The 21,452-nt window shown below is 37.4% G+C and overlaps 1 protein-coding gene across 10 annotated transcripts in view; it reads left to right on the top strand.

Annotated features, from left to right (window-relative positions):
- SIK3 (SIK family kinase 3) overlaps positions 1 to 21,452 on the top strand; it is a 272,964-nt gene that overhangs the window by 50,162 nt on the left and 201,350 nt on the right. The window contains exon 1 of one of the 10 annotated variants that reach the window (XM_055273253.2): positions 1,486 to 1,981. The exons of the other annotated variants lie outside the window; for them this stretch is intronic. The gene's annotated coding sequence lies outside the window, so the exon portion shown is untranslated. Of the gene's footprint in view, positions 1 to 1,485; positions 1,982 to 21,452 lie in introns of those variants that run through there. 10 annotated transcript variants of the gene reach the window in all.

The following is a 21,452-nucleotide window of genomic DNA, read 5'->3' as shown; positions in this document are numbered from 1 at the left end:
TTCTCCTGCCTCAGCCTCCCGAGTAGCTGGGATTACAGGCATGCACCGCCAAGCCTGGCTAATTTTGTATTTTTAGTAGAGATGGGGTTTCACCATGTTGGTCAGGCTGGTCTCGAACTCCCGACCTCAGGTGATCCGCCCACCTCGGCTTCCTGAAGTGCTGGGATTACAGGCGTGAGCTACCGCGCCCGGCCTGGAAAGTTTTAATTGACCTTGTGTCTGTAGAATTAAATGTATTTCATTAACTTTTTAAAGGTAAATAAACCTGGGGTTTCATCTAAGTGTCGAAAATATGATTTTCACCAATGGCATACTTATTTTTACCATTATTTGCATAAATAGCCTTCTGGTCTTCCTCAAGTTAACCTGTATGTTTGTGATGTGAAAGTCATAGTATGTATAGAAAAATAGTACCAAGATGAAGTATAGATGGTCATTCTGAACCATTATTCCTTGGCAGACTGAACTATATTTAAAGTTTTAGAAATAAATCATACTTCCATGTCTGAATAAGACCTTAGTCTTATTTAAATAAATGTAGGAGAGATGGAGAGAAAGAATAAGATTTGCCTAAGAATACTAATATTAAGGTGAATGGCAGGTAGGACACACTGAGGCTGTCAGGCACTGTTCTTGGTGTTTTACATTCACCATCTTGCTTCATCCTTACAACAGACTTTATCATTTGATTAGAAAAAAATCAGTACGATCTAGATGTTCTCACTGAATAACCTTTTTTCATAAACAATTTAATTTCATTTAATTTATATTGTTACTGTTTTTTATATAAGTAAAGATGAGGTCTCACTGTGTTGCCCAGGCTGGTCTCAAACTCTTGGGCTCAAGCAGTCCTCTCGCCTCAGCCTCCAAAGTGCTGGGATTACAGGCATGAGCCACCACATCTGGCCCTGAACAATTTTAATGCAACAAGCATTTACTGAGTTCCAGTAAATGAACCAAGTCTGGTGCTTTAGAACCATGATCTCAAACTGGAGGACATGTCTAAGAATATCTAGGCTTGGATTGTTTTAAGATAATAAATTTCCAGGTTCTCAATATTTTATTTATACTCTTCTCTGAAATTGAGTTGTCTGAAGGCAACACTGGTATAATGCTAGTCCACCTTCACTACCCTCTCTTTAGCCCTGTGCCTTCTTACGATTAACAGAAGACAGCCATACCTTTCACCCATCTTGAATCTCACCATTGTACATTTCTATGAGGTATAAAATCCTCCAGGATTCTAACAAAGGGATAGTCAAAATGCTAATGTCACATGTGAAACTTCCTTTTATCAAGGTATATATCTTCCTCCATACATCTTATTAAGAGATACATCTCCAAAAAAGGAAATTACTTTTTATGTTTAGTTCTCAAAATTTGTAACATTTGCATTGTCTTCATCAATTGTATTTTACTATAATAGTAACCATACCACAATCCAACATAAATAAACAATAATATACATGTTTTCATTAAGGAAAATATGATAAAAATTATATTAAATACTGTGGAAGAAGCGGAATAGAAATACAGTTTCACGGAGACAAATAAATGGCATAGCATTTTATAAAGGAAAAAAAGATTCTGTTACAGTTTTAAAATGTAGGATGGGGGATATCAGATTGCCCAGGTGCTTAGATTTTATTGGAATTTGTGATACAGTAGGGTTTTTTGCTTGTTTGTTTTTAAGACAAGGTCTTGCTCTTTTGCCCGGGCTGGAGTGCCGTGGTGCGATTTTGGCTCACTGCAGCCTCTGCCTCCCAGGCTAAAGCAATCCTCCCACCTCAGCCTCCTGAGCAGCTGGGACTACAGGCGAGTACCACCATGTGTGACTAATTTTTGTATTTTTTTCTGTAGAGACGGGGTTTTGCCATGTGGCTCAGGCCGGACTTGAACTCCTTGGCTCAAGTGATCCACCTACCTCCACCTCCCAAAGTGCTGGGATTATGGGCGTGAGCCACTTTGCCTGGCCAATATAGTAGGTTTAATAGCTTTAAAATTAGCAATATAGTAGTGTTTTTAGATGTCAGTTCTAAATAGCATAGATTGATGTATAAATGAAAATATAACCTTTGCAGTGATTAAAACTTGTAATGAAAATTTTAGATGTCAACAACAATATTCAAGGAGACATCTTTTTCCCCCCCCCCATTAAATTTGTTTTAGCAGGTATGTGAGCAAAACTTTTGAATAGTGCTGTAAAGGTTATAGAGATCAAGAAGAAATAATTTTTGCCCTCAAGATGCTTCTTAGTTAAATGGTGAAGCAGGGGCATAGATACATGATTTGGCTTAAATAAAGCCTTAATTGTGTCATGGTATTTTGCTGTTTACTTAACATGGGCATTGTGCCTCAGTGTTGTGTCATGCTTGTTAAAATGACCCTTGAATGGTAGTTTAGCTCATATGTGCTGTGTTACCACATAGACTATTGTGCAGAACAGTGAGGAATTGTATATTGTGAAAGACAGATGGATAGGAACAGTGCCCACTGCACTTACCACCAATGAATGGTAGGGCTTTCTCTCATTGTCTAGTTCATGTGGTCATAAAAAACATTAGACTGGAAGTCAGGACACCGTAATTCTCATCCTGAGTCTGCCACAGAACGTGTGACCTTTTGGCTAAATCACTTAACACATTTGAACTCTAGTTTCCTCATATAAAAAAAGTTTCAACTGGATGATTTTCTACCTGTGAAGTTTAGAGTTCATACATTTTTACACAGTATATTCGTTTTAGAAGGGATAGGTGGAGCAAATTTTAAGAAACAGATGCCAAAATAATGGAGTAGATTACTTACTTACTGTAATATGCGGATAAGAGTAGCTTACTACTTATTATTTATCTAAGTGTGATTAGGACAGTCTGTTATATGGCCTTTCGTAAGTGTCTCACCACTGCCCTTTTTATTTAAAAAGAAAGAGAATTTCCTCTACTTTTGAGAATTAGAACAAATTCTACACAGGGATTAGTAAGCGAGAATACCAATTTCAGCTTCATGCCAGTGCCTCTAGTGAAAACCACATTTTTGCAGTGTTCTAGCAGAATATTAAAATGGCTTATGGATTACAGACAGCTCAGGCTTTGGTCTTTATAGGTCAGAGGTGGAAACCAAGGGAGCAATTACCGTTTACTCTTGTGGGCGGGGCTTCTTAGGTTCCTTATGGAACTAAAGTGAAACTCTGGAACAGTTCCACTAGAATGGCTTTCCTGGGAGCTTATGAGGCTTATATTCTGAAACTGATACTGTTGTACTACAAGAATAACTACAAACTGATGTGGAATTAGGAGGCCAGAGAGGGGAGAAGCCACATGTAGCTCTCATTCTCACAAGTCCTTTGGCTGGCGAACAGAGGTTTTTCCCGTCACTAAGCAGATATTTGGTTATATATTGACAAATCCTTTCTAAATGATTCTTAGAATAGAAGACTGATTCTGTTTTGTGCTTTGGAGGTGAAGGGGAAGAGGAATATTGAAATGTGTGAAATTAGCTTGTGATGGTTTAACATGTGCAAATATTATCTCTCTAACCAGTCTTTATCTCCTATATGTGTTCTTAAATATGGTCCCCATTGTTTGAAGTCAAGAAAGATAACTGAGGAAATTCTATGGCTGATTTGCAGATGTTATTACCAATTATTTATTAGCCTTAGTATCAGATAGTTTGACTGATTTGCCATGTTGTTTTTTAGAAATGGGGATCTTGCTCTGTTGTCCAGGCTGGAGTGCAGTGACGCAATCCTAGCTCACTGCAGCCTCGAACTCCTGTGCTCAAGTGATCCTCCTGCCTCACCTGTGGGTAGCTGGGACCACAAGCATGTACCACCACTCCTGGCTAATTTCTTTTTTTACTTTTTATAAAGACGAGGTCTCCCGATGTTGCCCAAAGGCTGATGATTTGCCTTACCTGGACTGGGCCCTCAAGTTTTTAACTTTTTTTTTTTCCTTGGTGATACAAAATGTGGGGTGAAGAGGTCTGTTAAAGTGACCAGGCTTGGTGCTATTTAAAGCCGAAGAGGGAAATACTATTTCCTGGCAGGCTTTATTGTGTTTTTGTATCATTAAATCTCTAAGTCAGCAGTTTACTTTTTGTCTAGTGTTATGTCTTGGCTTGTCTAAATGAATCATAATTAAAATTTAGCCACTGGGACTCTTAATCTTGTCTAAGCAGGAATTATGGTTTAGAGATACTATACCTTGCTGTGTATAGAATAAGAATAGTATAGGTCTGCTATGATCACTGAGATGGGCTTTTATAAGTACTAAACTTTTTTAGAAGCATAGTTTTATTTATCACCTATCCCCCAGAAAGTTTAGAAAGTGAAAATAAAAAAGTAAGTAAAAATAATGGTATTGGAGTTACAATTTGGAAATTTGTTTCATTCACTTGCATTTTAATATTGATCATGTAAACATGAAATGATAAATTTGTTTCCTTTGAAAAGATTCAAGAAATAGGATAGTTTTAAAGTAGTCTTTTACATTCCTTTGCTTATTGACAAAATCATCATCAGGAACATTGATTCAGGGAATGAGGCTTCTGATCCATCTCAAAACGAACATTACTAATATTTGCTATGGTCATTTGACATAAGTTTTTATTGAGCCAGAACTATAGTGGGGCAGTAGCCTTCAAGCCAGTTAAACATGAATTAAGAAATTGTGTGCCAGGTACTGCACTAGATGTTAATGGCATCAAGGTGAATAAAACATCATTTATACTGTGTTTTGTTTCACACAGGATTTGAGATGGCTGACAGAAAGTAACTAAAGTGAGATTGTAAAATGTAACTGAAGTTCAGAACCAGGGAAAAGATAAATTAGATTTGGAGGCCAAGATATGGTTAAATAATTAATTAGACATGAAACCCTATGGCTGAACAGTTCAGTTGAATGTTGATTTTAGTAGTGATATGATACAGAAGCTAAGCTTTGTTATATTCACACAATGTTGAGGCATGGTTAATATATTTAGCAGGATTATGAAGAGTTCAGGCATTTTTTGGAAACTCCTATGAATATGTCATCTAGAATTGGTTTTGTAAAATGGTAGTACTTGTACTGTTTAGTTACATGTGTTGAATATCAGATGGATTTCAGTATTTTTTTTAAAACTTTGCTTAAGCCTCTTAAGCCTCATTGAGTAGGGAGACTACAGTATAAGTATCCAGGCGGAAGACTGAACTTCCACCTTATTTTTATATGGTAATGGGTTTTTGTTTAGATGATATATATGTTTTAATGTTGAGATGGAAAAAGTAGAAGTGAATGCAGTGTAGAAACTACTCTATTTCCTTTTTTTATCTATTTTTATTTCAATCATTAAGCTTTCCCCATCTTTAGTCTATTGAGTTGTTTCATGGCACCTTCTGAGGGATGGTGGGAATGCCCTTTGCTGAATCAAAAACTACTGTTTCTCCAACTTCACAGGTTAGAGAAGCTCATCAAGTCAATAATTTATAATTTTAATATGGAAGCTGTTTTGGGAACTCTTGTGGGCATATCTCGGTTTTAAAAGAAGAAAAATACTGATTTAAGAGGTATATAAACGCAGCTTTCTGACAGTAGCTTTTGATTTTATTGGTTCAACAAATATCATTGTTGCACAATACATAGTCTTCCACTGTGGCAGCTAATGAGCTACAAAACTGCATAATTGCACCAACAGTTATTTTCCTTATAGAATTTGGCAGCTACTAGGTAAACAACTTTTAAAATTTATCTTAATTGGTTTAGTTATGTGCCATCATTGAATGAGTCTTACATTTTCCTTCACGCTGTTGCACTCCACATTCTTAGTTGAACAGAGGAAGATATTATTTTAAGGGAGGGCTTGATCTTTTAGCATTTTAGCCAGTTGGCATTTCTTAATTAGGATGATTACTCATATTTAGATGAAATCTAACTCAGAAACCACAGCAAAATGCTTACTGAAAACATTCAGGTAGTCAGTGTGGAGGAAAGACGCCTGGAAAATAAAATGTCTCAAGGTCGTTTTGAAGTTTATCCTCATTGTTTTTATTTATCCTTATGTGTGTTAAGTATACGAGGATTCCTGGTTGTACTGATATTTTGGCAAAGTCCTGTACTGTTCCTCAAATGCTTCTAATGCAGATACTGACTTTTAAGAACCAGACACATATAGATGTGCAGCGAGACAACACTCTGGCCTTTAACCATTGTGCCTCCTTTCTTCCCTGCGAATTGTGTTTACTAGTGTATTTCACATTTCAGCCAATAGATCTAAAGAATACAAATGAGAACATATAGGGCCTGTCTGCAAATAGGTTTTAACTCCAGAGATTGGAAGTAGCTGTTGAGAGCACTGTGGGTTTAGTGAGAAAGAGTGCTTTGGCAGAATGGGCAGTGTCTACTGTAGGCTAAAAATGGGGGAACTATAGCATATCATGCGCCTTCTGTAACCCTTGAAGTCAGTTATTAGCAGTTGAACATGCGCTTTGGTCATAATGGCAGTCCCCAGGCTCCAGATAATAATTTGAGCAGGGAGCTGGGAGAAATAAGGAGGACATGAGTATATAGGACAAAAGTGGGCCAGTAAAGGGAAAATTACATATGAATGGAAGAATAGAGAATGGAAAATGGTAAACTGGAGAGAAAAAGATGAAAAAGACATGAAAAAAAGAGTAGGGATAAACGGGCTCTACCTGTTTCCTTTTCTGATCAGTAAAGGAAAATACTTCGTGAAATCCTTAGGGCATCTTTGGACAAGGAAATCAGAAGTAATTCAAACTGTATTGTTGTCAGAGTTTAGTCTTAAAAGTTGTGCCGCCAGGTAGAAAACAAAGCATGATAATCATTTATAGAACCCCTTTAGTTGGTTTACTTGCCTCTTAGGGTAAAAAAAAAATTAGACTTCCAGAGTAGTCTGTGATCTTGGAAAAGTCTTTCTGAAAAATGATTATAGAACTGTTAAGACATCTCCCATCTCATCTCATATGGCATCATACTTTTCCCAATTATTTTCAGATATTTTAACATCAAAGTTTTCTAGAATGAGTTTTGTAGAACACTAGTATCCCTCATTGCTTAAATATATTAGGAGGAAAAGGATTTTTTTTATTAAGTAAGTTTGGGAATATATAGAGTGGACAAAATTAGTTTTTAAAATTACAGGTCATTTGAGAGGTCTTGAAGTACCAGTGTCTTGTGGATCCCTGAAGGGCTAGATGAGGATGGGGCATGTAGCCTTTCTCAAATTTATGTGACTACCATACAGTTTGAGGAAAGCTGGTCTATATAAATGCATTACCTGTGAAACCTGGCTTGCTTCCACATCTCCTCTGACTTGCTTTGCTATTTTTTTCCCCATCTCTTACAGTACTTCCTGCTATCCCCCAAATTGGGGGAATTCTCTCTTTTTTCATTTTAAAATATGATATTCTGGAGATCTGAATTCTCTTTTTCCATTTTTATATGTATATTCCACTCTGAGCAATATTAATACTAGCTTACATTTTAAAATATGATATTCTGGAGATCCAATGTACAACATGAGGACTATAGTTAATAATGTTGTGTTATACTGGGATTTTTGTTGAGAGTAGATTTTAGTTGCCCTTGCTAAAAAAAAAAAAGGAGGCAGGTAACTGTGAGGTGATGGATAAATTAATTTGCTTGACTATAGTAACCATTTCACTATATATAAGTATATAAAAACATTGTGTTGTACACCTTAAATATATACAACGAAAAAGAAAAGAAAATATGATGATAGTATTTATATTTGAACTCTTTATTTGGATCTTTAATTTTCTGGATAATCTGGTCCCTAATCTTATCTACATTCCCAGGTTTATTCATCACCAGTCTTCCATGATAAGTCTTCACTTGAGCTCAATTTGCTATTCCACGGTTATATTCTGTATGTGGAATGTTCTCTTCTACTTTTTGTATTATGGTCTGGCTCAAGTGCACCTTTTCCATGAGACCTTCCCTGATATCTTTAGCTAGAAGTAATCTCTTCCTTGGCACATCTGTAGTATTTATGTACTAGTACCTATAGTGTTATTTACAGATTTGTTTGTGGTTATTTATGCACATGTCTTAGATTTCGAGCTTCAGAAGAGAGGGAATAGCATGCCATATCACCCAGAAGCTTGTAGCTTAACTATTGCCTAGTAACATTATTAACAGAGTAATAATATCAGCTAACATTTGTTTACTATAATAAATGACGAGCACAGTTCTAAGTGCTTTAGATAATTAATGTAGTTAAGAAGTAGAGTAACTTAGTCACATACTCAGTTAGTGATGGAGCCAGGATTTGAACCTAAGCATTATTCTGCTCTTTATCACTACACAGTACTGCTTGCTATAATAGGTGCTCAGTGAGATTTGAATGAACGAATGAGCAGACAAGGCTTTGAAAAAGAGGGCCCATCACCTGTGGCTCAAGCTAATAAGGCACTTTCTTTTCCCCTTTTCAAAGCTGACATTTATCATTTATCTAGCCATGTAATGTTTTCAGTGATTAAGAACAATTAGCTAGAGTTCAGGTGGGCTGTGGGAGTGGTAGAGGTGAATGTGTGGGGAAATGTGTTTAGTCACTGTGTTTATTTTATTTATACACTAGAACCTGCCGCTATCCTTGTTTAAGAAATAGTGGTGAGTCCAGGCTTTGGAGTCAGGAAAACCTGGATGGGAGTTTCAGCTTCTTCATTTATTAGCAGTTTGGGCAAGTTTCTGAACAGTTCTAAACCGTAGTTTTCTTCTTTGTAAAATAATAGTAACTACTTCTTTAGTGTCTATGTGAGGATTAAATCAGATGATCATGTAAAGCCCTTAGCTATAGTACCTACTACATATTAAGTGCCCATCAAATGTTACTTATGATACAATAGGTTTTACTTAACATAAAATTGACTCCTAATCTCTTTTAAAAAAGTATGTCTTTTGAATGTGGACCTTTCGATTTTAGTCAGCTAAAGCATTAAGTCTGTTTTCTTCCCCTCCCTCAACTTCATAGTAACATGTCTGTTTATGATATGCAGTGAGAATTGTAGTGTACATTGCACCATTTATACACTGCAAACATCATACATTAGTAACAAGTCTGTCATGAACTGAGTTAATTGTAGGGTTTGTTCTGAACATTTTCTTGCCAGGCATGGTGGCTTACGCCTGTAATCCCAGCACTATGGGAGGCTGAAGTGGGAGGATCACTTAAGTGAGTTCAAGACCAGGGCAACATAGCGAGACCTCACCTCTACAAACAAACACAATTAAAAAAAATATATTTTTTCATTGTTGAGCTTTATTTTCGGTGTTTGTAATATGAAGACAATAGGTATCTTTTTATTTATCAAATAAGGTTTATTAATTATGCTTTTTCTTTTAAATGACAGCCTTGAGTCAACTTTTTCTGTCCTTGTGCTAAGAATTATAGTAGTCTCAATGTAGAGCTGAGGTGATTCTGATCTAAAGATGCTCCATGAATGTGTGATATTTCTTTTTCTTTTTTTTTTCTTTTTTTTTTTTTTTTTTTGAGACGGAGTCTCACTCCGTCGCCCAGGCTGGAATGCAGTGGCACGATCTCAGCTCACTGCAGCCTCCGCCTCCCGGTTTCAAACAATTCTCCTGCCTCAGCCTCCCGAGTAGCTGGGATCAGAGGCACACACCACCATGCCTGGCTAATTTTTGTATTTTTAGTAGAGATGGGGTTTCACCATTTTGGCCAGGATGGTCTTGATCTCCTGACCCCAAATGATATGCTCTCCTTGGCCTCCCAAAGTGCTGGGATTATAGGCATGAGGCACTGCACCCGGCCGCATGTGGGATATTTCGAAGAATCTTAGCTTTGATGCATCTGCGGGGAAGAAATGAGTGATTATTAATGAAGGTAAGAGGAGAGGAGAGTCATTGCAAATAAAGAATCTTGTAGCGGCCAGGTGTGGTGCGGTGGCTCACACTTGTAATCCCAACACTTTGAGAGGCCGAGGAGGATCACCTGAGATCAAGAGTTCGAGACCAGCCTGGCCAACATGGTGAAACCTCATCTCTACTGAAAATACAAAAATTAGCCAGGCGTGGTGGCGGGCGCCTGTAATCCCAGCTACTCCAGAGGCTGAGGCAGGAGAATCGCTTGAACCCGGGAGGCAGAGGCTGTGGTGAACTGAGATTGCACCACTGCACTCCAGCCTGGGAGACAGCGAGACTCTGTCTCAAAAAAAAAAAAAAAAGTATCTTGTAGTAATTTATTCTAGGCCAGAGCCACAGTTTGTGTTGGTTTGGCTAGAAATTATTAAAGTTGGTATTCTGTGAAATTTTCTTTGAGTGGTTCTTTGTTTGGTTGAGCGGGTTCAGATGAGGCTGAGAAAACAGGAAGATTGTGCTTGGAAGAGGGGGAGAAGGCTTCTTTAGGCCAAGGCAGGTCAGTCATTCTATAAGGAGAGTGTCTATACAGGATGTTTCTGCTTTTAAAAATACGGTCTGATATGCAAATTCACTTATCTGGTGCAAATGATTCTGGCAAAGGTTTCTACTTTCTTGATTCAGGAATAAGACAAAAGAGTTTTCTACTCCAGAGTACACAACAAAAAAGAGACATTATAAAACTTTTCAGAACTGCTAAAGTGGTATGATTTTATGATTTCTTGTTGAATTCAGCATTTGAAAACAGAAGAAATGTGAAAACAGGAAAGGTGCTTAAGCATAGGAATTAACTTGTTTCTTGGCAAGGAAACCAGGGTTGGGTGTTTGAATCACTTGGCTTTGTGGTGGTTCTGTTGGTTTTTGTGTGTGTTTTTCTTCTTCTGCTGGATTATCATCTCTTTTTTTCTGCCTTGGAAACTGTTTCTTTATCTAGGGCAATCACCCCCTTACACAGGAGGCAAATTGGAAGCTCGTTGCCTTATGTTGTTAAAAGCTGTCAGATTCACATCCTTTGCCATATCCTTCTTCAAGAGTCAGGACAATGAAGACAGGAGCCTAAACATGGGGCCAGAGGGATCTGCCCCGTCCTCAGTACCAACACCTATTCCTGACGGCTTAAGTTGCTTCTCAGCCTTAGTGAGGCTTTCTCAGCGATTCTGGCTCATGATGATCATTCCTTCCTTTGAACTGAAATAGCCTAATTGTCTCTGAGTCATGTGGCAATTAGTCTTGTTTTGCTTTCTGATATCTCTTGTAGTTGACTTTTATTGTTAATGTATGCTGCTTGAAGGCAAGGGCTGTTGTGAATTTGTTATATTGCTATATATTTTACAGAGACTCTTGATTTTTCCCTGGGTTTACCTTGGGAAGTTTTCCTGCCTCTTAAATGGCGAGAGGATCCTTTAGAAGATTTCCTAACTCTCAGACTCTTTTAGATTTTTCATGTCATGCTGTGTTTGCTATGGCCTTGAAAAAGCAGTTTTTCCCTCCTTTGCAACAGACACAACCAAGATTCTGGATAAAGACCAGGCACCACAATTTTCCTAGAGTAATACTTACCTTGAATAGTTTTTTATGGGGAAAAAACCCCCCAATATTCTTAGGCTTAATTTCCATGATCAAATATTTTAAAGACAGAAACAAATGATATATAGTAGTTAGCTATGGGGGCAGGCAAACAAGCAAAATGTTAAGATCTTGCATGACTAATTAGTACTGTATAAAACACATTTAAATTTTGTTGTACCCACTCTTACATTAGAAATGAATTGATTGATTGATATGGTATTGGTTTTCCTTTAAGGGATTTATTTCTTAATGAATTAGAGGTTTCACATTGAAAAAGAATCTGCGTATTTTTATATACTATCCGAACTTTCATCTGAGTTATTTCATGTTTTTCATTGCCCCATTGGAAACCATATTTTGCCAGAGTCATTTAATATATTTTTCACACTGGCTTTGATTTGGTGACATGTAACAGTTCTGGAAGAATTAACGATATGTTAACAGAAGTTGACTGTGATAGAATAATTACAATAAATATGCCTATTTTCCTTTGGGGAGAAAAGTCTAAAATTCTACTTTATAGAAGCTATTCTCAGCTCTAAAAGAGCATATATGTAGATCTTCATTTCTTTTTTTCTGACAATTTTAGGGGAAAATACAAACCTTAAGTTATTTCCTAAAATATTTCCCATGATGATTACTACCTTAGATTTTAAGGCTTCTTTCTTCAGGAGTTCTGACTCTTCTGTAAGCACAGTCAGAATGCTGACTCTCCTTTAGGTAGTCAGAATGGGTCTTCCAAACCTTTGTATGAGCCCATTAGCTGCCTCAGCTTTTCCTAAACTTTCAGGAAAACACAGGTAACATATTCTTTACGTTACTATGAGAAACTACCTACGTTATTTTTTTTTTTTAATTTTATTTTTGGCTGGGCACATTGGCTCACACCTGCAATCCCAACATTTTGGGAGGCTGAGATGAAAGGATTGCTTGAAGCCAGGAGTTTCAAGACAAGCCTGGGTGACAAAGTGAGACCTTGACTATAAAAAAAAAAATTTAACCTTTCCGGCGGTGACGACCTACCCACACGAGAACATGCCTCTCACAAAGGATCTCCTTCATTCCTCTCCAGAGGAGGAGAAGAGGAAACACAAGAAGAAATGCCTGGTGCAGAGCCCCAGTTCCTATTTCATGGATGTGAAATGCCCAGGATGCTATAAAATTACCACGGTCTTTAGCCATGCACAATTAGCCAGGCATGGTGGCATGCACCTGTAGTCCTAGCTACTCTGGAGGCTAAGGTGGGAGGATCGCTTGAGCCCAGGAGCTCAAAGTTACAGTGAGCTATGATCACATCACTGCATTCCAGCCTGGGTGACAATAGCCCTATAATGTAGGTAGTTACTTTTATCTCCGTTTTACAAATGAAAAGAACTGGGAGATATTGAGTTAAAATAACCAGTACAAAAATCACAGATGGGGGATAGCCAAAGCTTTAAAATGGAATATCAGGAAATTTTAATTTGCAAATAGAATCATTAATGTTTAATAGAATCATTAATAGATTTAATAGAATTAATGAGTTGATAGACTCATTAATTTATACTTAGTTTGGAGTGATTATTGAACACATTTCTCAGCTAATTTAGGTCTTCATTATATTTTAGAACATATTATCTGCATCATTAAGAAATTCCTCATTTCCTCATTGCCTATCTCTGCCTTTTATTCACTCAGAGTTTTAAAATAAACAGATTTTGTTTATACTGCTTCTTTTATTAATTTTTTTTTTTTTTTTTTTTTTTTTTTTTTGAGACGGAGTCTCGCTCTGTCACCCAGGCTGGAGTGCAGTGGCGCGATCTCGGCTCACTGCAAGCTCCGCCTCCTGGGTTCACGCCATTCTCCTGCCTCAGCCTCTCCGAGTAGCTGGGACTACAGGCCCCCGCCACTACGCCCGGCTAATTTTTTTGTATTTTTAGTAGAGACGGGGTTTTCACCGTGGTCTCGATCTCCTGACCTCGTGATCCGCCCGCCTCGGCCTCCCAAAGTGCTGGGATTACAAGCGTGAGCCACTGCGCCCGGCCCTTTTATTAATATTTATGGTAAGATATTTTATACTGCTGATAAATGGACATTAATGATATATAGCCTATTGTTTGAAAAAAGCATTTTGGATTATAGCCCAAAACTGGAAACAACCAAGAGATAAATAAATGGTGGTATGTTCATACAATAAAATACTACTCAGATAAAAAAGTTCAGTTCAAAACTTTAAGTTTTATCATTGGCATTATTTGCAGTTATAAAACACGGTAACATCACAACCTTATGTTGCAAAGTTAAAAATATTAGCAAGGTACACTAATTGCTGTAGCCATGTTACAATTAAGCTAAAGGAATTTCTTGTTAACCAAAAGCAAAAAATAAGTTTGGTTTTTTTGGGTCTTAATTGACTATTTATAATAGAACTTGCCTTTGGATAGCGAACAGATTTCACAAATGAAAGAGGAGATTCTGGAACTTACTGTATAATTGCAGGTAACTCTGTAAAGTTTGAAATGTAAAGACCATGCCTTAATACAATTGATAATTGGAATCATGCTGGCATCTTCTTAACATCTCTTGCTTGTCTGTGGAGCATGGCATGATTACTTATACATTACTACATTTAGGAAACAGCCTTTATAAGACCCACTTTTTCTGAAGTTTTTCGTGTTACTCTTTTATTACCACCAGTACTGATCTCATTATGTTTTGGCCAACTTACTTGAGGACATGCTAAAAAGTGATCTAAATACTTAATTTCTCCCTTCCAATTGTGCATCGTGTTTTACAAGTAAACCTTATCTTTACTTTCATTTACTTGCATGTCATTGAGAAAATTTGAGATCTTTAGCATTCATGTCCTTGCCTGAAGTATAAGGATTTCACATAATTTCAGCTTTTATCGTTCAAGTCTTATAGATGCTTTTCTCTTGTCTCTGTTTTCAAATAATGGTGCTAATTATATTTAAGCAACAGTATGTTTATTCAATATAGTTGTTATAGTGTTAGTAGTGTAGATTTAACAAGCTTTTCCTCTGAAATGTATACTAGTTCTTCATGTTCTATGTAATAACTTATACAGTGCTATGGTATTTTTGTTGTTACATTTAAGTTTTCTTTGAATTTTTTTTTCTGTCCATAATCTTAGGCTTTCTTTTTATGCTTACTGTTTTTTCTCCCCCAGAATGATACATGGCAGGGATTATAAATCTGTTTTATAAAACTTAACTTCATTAAACATATGAAGAACGTGGGATTATTTTTCTTGTCATAAAAGGTGACCTCCAGTGACAAATGGCTATTACATTATTTATTTATGTGAGATTCGTTCATTTCATATACTGTTATCAATGTGTTTGATAATGGTTGAAGAACCAGTTGGTGTTGGTTTCTAATACTAATTAATAATTTGCCTTAAGCCTGATCAATCTTCTTATATCCATTATCAGATTTTTTTCTTCAAATCTGAAAATGTTTTCTTTTCTTTTTTCTTTTTTTTCAAGACAGAGTCTCGCTCTTTCCGCCCCAGACTGGAGTGAAGTGGCACAATCTTGGCTCACTGCAAGCTCTGCCTCCTGGCTTCACGCCATTCTCCTGCCTCAGCCTCCTGAGTAGCTGGGACTACAGGCGTCTGCCACCACGCCCAGCTAATTTTTTTTTTTTTTTTTGTATTTTTAGTAGAGATGAGGTTTCACCGAGTTAGCCAGGATGGTCATGATCTCCTGACCTCGTGATCCGCCCGCCTTGGCCTCCCAAAGTGCTGGGATTACAGGTGTGAGCCACCACACCCAGCTATTTTTTCTATATTTTTATATAGTTCATTGAGGGTAATAATTTTATGCTACAACAAAAATGTAAGTTATTGAAGAATATTGGAATTTTATGATAATGCTATCATAAATATAAAAGGTAGGGTAAGAGGGATCCAAACAGAGTTCACTTATATTGTCACTGACAGGCAGTCACACTGTGCTGATAGAATGTGGCCTGACACTTGTTGGAGTGCAACATATGTATACTTGGGCAATTTGAGCAGATATATACGGTCCCGAGTTTAAAGAAGAGAACAAACACCAGTGCACAGTTATAGTATCCTAATATAGGATGCATTTTAAAGAATTTCACATTCTACAAATGGAGAGAGATGGCAGGAGAAGCCTTATTTTAAGTCCTGCACTATGGCAAGTTAACCTCATGGGTGTAATTACCTGGACCTTTTTCTAAGGACAAAATGTTTAATCATTAAAAGGCCCTCTGTAGGATTTGAAATATCTATATTTTATATATGAATGCTTCTTTTATTAATATTTATGGTAAGATATTTTATACTGCTGATAAATGGACATTAATGATATATAGCCTATTGTTTGAAAAAAGCATTTTGGATTATAGCCCCAAACTGGAAATAACCAACAGATAAATAAATGGTGGTATATTCATACAATAAAATACTACTCAGATAAAAAAGATGAACTTAATCTCATAAACATTATGGGCAACATAGTGAGAACCCATCTGTTTAAAAAAAAAAAAGAAAAGCTGGGCATGGTGATGCATGTCATAGTCCCAGCTACTAGGGAAGCTGAGGTAGGAGGATTGCCTGAGCCCGGGAGTTTGAGGTTGTAGTGAGCTATGATCATGCCACTGGACTCTAGCCAGGAGCCTGGGCGACAGAGCAAGACCTTGTCTCTAAACAAGGCAAAACAAAAACAAAAAAACAAAAATCAATTGCATTTTTATATATTAGCAGTGAACACATGGAAATACATGCAATACCATTTATAACAGTTCAATCAAAAGAAATACTTGAGCATATATCTAACAAAACATATATAGGACTTGTATACTGAAAACTGCAAAATGCTGATGAAAGAAATCAAAGACCAAAATAGTGAGAGATACTGTGTTCATTGATTGGAAGACTCAACATAGTAAAGATGTCAGTTCTCCTCAAATTAATCTGCAAGTTTAATGCAATTTTTATCAAAAGCCCAGGAAGATTTTTTGTAGATATAGGCAAGATTATTATCAATTGTATGTGGAAATACAGGGAAACTAGAATAGCTAAACTGAATAAAAAAATTGGAGGAACCTGATTTCAAGACTTATTGTGTAGCTCCAGTAATCAAGATTGTGTAATATTGGTAGAAGGATAGACCAAAGATCAATGAAACAGAATAGAAAAGCAGGAATAACAGAATAGAGACCTATACAGATATCCTCAGTAAATTTTTAAATTGAGATATAACTTACATACCTGTAAAATTCAGTGGTTTTTTATTATATTCACAAAGTCATATAACATTCACCATCATTTAATTCCAGAACATGATCATCACTTTAAAAATAAATGCTGGCCTGGTGTGGTGGCTCACGCCTGTAATCCCAGCACTTTGGGAGGCCTAGTGGGTGGATCACCTGAGGTCAGGCATTCGAAACCAGCCTGAGCAACATGGTGAAACCTCATCTCTACTAAATATACAAAAAAAAAAAAAAAAAATTTAGCCGGGTGTGGTGGTACATGCCAGTAATCCCAGCTACTTGGGAGGCTGAGGCAGGAGAATCGCTTGAACCTGGGCGGCGGAGGTTGCAGTGAGCCAAGATCGCGCCATTGCACTCCAGCCTGGGCAACAAGAGCAAAACTCTGTCTCAAATAAATAGAATAGAATAGAATAGAATAGAATAGAATAGAATAGAATAGAATAAAAAATAAATGCTGTATTCATTAGCCATTGCCCAACTGATTTTTGATAAAGATGCAGAAGCAATTCAGTGCAGGAAGGGGTAGCCTTTTAAATAAATGGTGCTGGAGCAACTGGACAGCTATAAGACAAAAAAAAAAAAAAAAGAAAAAAAAAAAAAGAGGAAAAAAGAAAAAATCTGACCTAAACTTCACACCTTATAAAAAAATTAACTGAGAATGGATCATGGACTTAAATGTAAAACATAAAACTAAAAAAAAATTTAGAAAATAACAGGAGAAAATCTTTAGGATATAGAGCTAGGCGAAGAGTTCTGAGACTTGACACCAAAAGTATGATCTAGAAAAGGAAAAATTGGTAAGTTGACAAAAACTAAAACGATTTGGTCTGCTAAAGACCATGTTAAAAGGCTGAAAAGGCAAACTACAGACTGGGAGAAAATATTTTTGAATCACACGTCCAGTAAAAGACTGCTATCTAGAATATATAAATAACTCCAAACTCAATATTAAAAAACCCCAAGTAATCCAATTAGAAAACGGCAAAAGATGTTAAGGAACATTTCACTGAAGAAGATATACAGATGGCATGTAACCGCATGAAGAGATGTTCAACATCATTAGCCATTAGGGAACTGCAAATTAAAACCACAGTGAGATGTCTCAAAATAGAGTTCAATTTTTAAAAAGCCTGGGTGCACTGGCACACACCTGTAATCCTAGTACTTTGCGAGGTTGAGGTGGGAGGATCACCTGAGCCTGAAAAGTCGAGGCTGCAGTGAGCCATGGTCCTGCCACTGCACACCAGCCTGGGCAACGGGAATGAGACTGTGTCTTAAAACAAATTTTTTTAAAGGAAAAAATAATATCATTAAATTTAGTAAATGCAGGAAAAAAGGCTAAAGCAGAAAAAAACCACATGTGATCTCAATAACTGTATATAACTTCCAGTAACATTTTGTTGTATTTTATACATTTTTTTGCTCTGTGCATTTTTATATTATATAGTTAATTGAATATGCAGTTGTGTCCTGCTTTTTTCACAATACTCAATATCATGAGTATTTTTATCACTTAAAATTATCCGTGAATATAAATTTTAAATGGCTCATAATCTTTGTTGTGTGGATGTACAGTAATTTATTTAACCATTCCTTTCGTATGTTTAAAGTACTTCCATTTTGTTGCTATTATAAATAATGCTGTGAGAAACATTTTTGTATGTAAACCTCTGTCAGGATTTCTGATTCCTTCCTTACAATACATTCTTAGATGTAGAATTACTGTGTCACAGCATGGGCATCTTAGAGGCCTTTGTTAACTATACATTGCCAAAATATTTTGCAGAAATATAGTTTCGATTTATGCCCCTTTTATATTCTTACATGTCTCCTATCTCTAGGAAAATAAATGTTCATGTTACTCACCTTCACTCAAGGTTTCCAAACAGTTTTTCTTGGCTGTCCTCCTACAACTCTGTTCTCAGCTTTCCGAAATTGTTTCTCTTTACTCCTTAGATATCTGGGTTTCCTTAGGTTCTGTGCTCTCCCTCTTCTCTCTATGTGTATTCTTCTTTGAGCTAATCAGAACCAGCCCCTTGTCTTCAACTACAGTTTACATCATAATGACTCCTAAATCCCATATCACTGCTGAGTTTTGGGAACCAGTTCTAACACCATATTAGATATTTTTACCTTATGCCACATAGCCATCACAAATGTAACTCCCTTATCCAAAACTGAACTCATTATCCAACCACACCAACTTCATCTCCACTGATGGCAGTATGACCCACCCAGTGGTAGAAGCCAGAAGTTTGGGAGTTAGCCTAGATTTCTCCTTGAATTTTGTGTACCACTTGTCAATTTTAAGATTCTGCTTCCAAAATAGCTCTCTAATTTGTTACCTCCCCTTTTCACTGCCTTAATTTAGGCCCTCATATTTTTTGTACTACTGCATTGATGTCTTAACTGATACGCCTATTTCTGACCTAGTTCCATCCCTCAGTTTCATCCTTCACATTAAAACCAGTTTGTCTTTTAATTTTTAATTTTTAATTTTATTTTTGAGAGAGGGTCTGGCTCTGTTGCTCATGCTGGAGTGCAGTGGTGCAGTCTTGGCTCACTGCAGCTTCTGCCTCCTGGGTTCAATTCATCCTTCTACCTCAGCTTCTTAAGTAGCTGGGACTATAGGTGCTTGCCACCATGCCCAGCTAATTTTTTGTAGATCCAGGGTTTCACCATGTTGCCCAGGCTAGTCTCAAACTCCTGAGCTGAAGTGATCCACCTGCATCGGCCTTCCAAAGTGCTGGGATAGGCTGGGCACAGTGGGTCACACCTGTAATCCCAGTACTTTGGGAGACCGAGGTGGGCGGATCACTTGAGGTCAAGAGTTCGAGACCAGCCTGGCCAGCATGGTGAAACCTTGTTTCCACTAAAAGTACAAAAATTAGCCGGGTGTAGTGGCAGGTGCCTGTAATTTCAGCTACTCAGGAGGCTGAGGCAGGAGAATCACATGAACCCAGGAAGCGGAAGTTGCAGAGAGCCGAGATGACACCACTGCACTCCATCCAGCCTTGGCGACAAAGCGAGATTCCATCTCAAAAACAAAACAAACTATACAAAATGCTGGGATTACAGGTATGAGCCACCATGCCTGGCCCAGTTTGTCATTTTAATGCCTGCATTTCAGCATGTTTCTCACCGTCACTGTCTTCTGTCTCCTGTAAAATAAAGCCTATTCTCCGTAGCATGGCACCCATGAGCCTGGTCTCGATTTCCTTCCTCCAGGCTACTTTCATGATTTATGCCTGGCCGTGCCTGATCTGGCTCCCAGTCATGCTGAGCTAGTTTCCTCAATATATTAGAATTGTTTTTCAGGCCTTTATGCTTTTGCTCATGTTTTTTTCCCTGACATGCTTCTTTCTTCTATCCATTTGCCAGATTTCTTTCACATCCTAAGATTCAGGTAACATTATAACCTCCTATGGAAAGGAAGCCCTCTGTGGGAAGAGTTAAGGGCTTCCTCGTCTGTGTTCCCATTGTGCCATGTACCTACTTCTTTTTGCCACCTCATACATTGGTGTACTTTTGTTGTTGTTAAGCTGTCCCTATTATACTAGATTGTAACACATGTTTTCTACCGCCTAGAGCAGCATCTGAGTACTCTTAATTGTTTCCTGAGGGCTTGAGATTAGCATCTGGCATGTAGTAGGTGTTTAATAAATATTTCTTGAGTAGATGAAGTTATGAGTGAATGAATGAAGGGTTTCATGCTGAAAAATGAAAAAAGGGTTTAACTTTAAGAAAAAAGTCACAGATTTTGGAGTCATAGGAATTGAGTTTGAGTCCTACCATCATTTCTTAGTGTTCATATAATTTTAAGCAAGTTGTTTCCCTCCTCTGATCTTTAGCTCTTTTGCAAAAGTGAGGTGGTAGTAGTAGTAGTAATAGTATTAACAGTAGTAGTAATAATAAAAGTGCTTTTAAAATATTCTGCAAATTTTAGTTAATATTGTTACCAGTAATAAAAAGCATCTTCTATATGTAGGCTGCACATGCATAATGCATTGTCTTGAATGAAGTGAGAGGAGAATTACTTAAAACTTTGGGTAGACATACTCATCAATTACAAGATCAATGTACTTGGTTTTGCTATAATTTGGTTGCCATTGTTGACCCATTGCTTTATTGTCCCATTGTCTCATTACTTGCTCAGACGCTGAAGATGGGTCAGGGGGAGTCAGTTTTAGAAGACAGCCTTCCCTGGGCTGGGCGCAGTGGCTCACGTCTGTAATCCCAGCGCTTTGGGAGGCTGAGGCAGGTGGATCACCTGAGGTCAGGAGTTCAGGACCAGCCTGGCCAACATGGTGAAACCCCATCTCTACTAAAAAAAAATACAAAAATTAGCTGGGCGTGGTGGCGGCACGTGTAATCCCAGCTACTTGGGAGCCTGAGACCGGAGGATTGCTTGAACCTGGAAGGTGGAGGTGGCAGTGAGCCGAGATTGCACCATTGCACTCCAGCCTGGGTGACAAGAGTGAAATTCCATCTCAAACAAACAAACAAACAGATACAAAAAAAGAAAAAAAAAGAAAACAGCCTTCCCTGAAAGTTGTTTGTAATGCTTATGGTCTAGGATGTGAAATTTACAGGATGATGAAACATGCAGATATTAATAGTGTTCCATATTATTTTTGAATGTGGTTTGACTTTTCTAACGATCAGCAGTGACAAACTTGTATACTACCAGTCAACCCTGTTTTCCATGTTTTCTTTACAGAGACGTATAGTTAAAGCAGA

The sequence above is a fragment of the Symphalangus syndactylus genome, chromosome 3, assembly GCF_028878055.3.
Source record: "Symphalangus syndactylus isolate Jambi chromosome 3, NHGRI_mSymSyn1-v2.1_pri, whole genome shotgun sequence".
NCBI lineage: Eukaryota > Metazoa > Chordata > Mammalia > Primates > Hylobatidae > Symphalangus > Symphalangus syndactylus.
The sequence above is the reverse complement of the archived record's forward strand: the minus strand, read 5'-3'. Positions and strand labels throughout refer to the sequence as shown.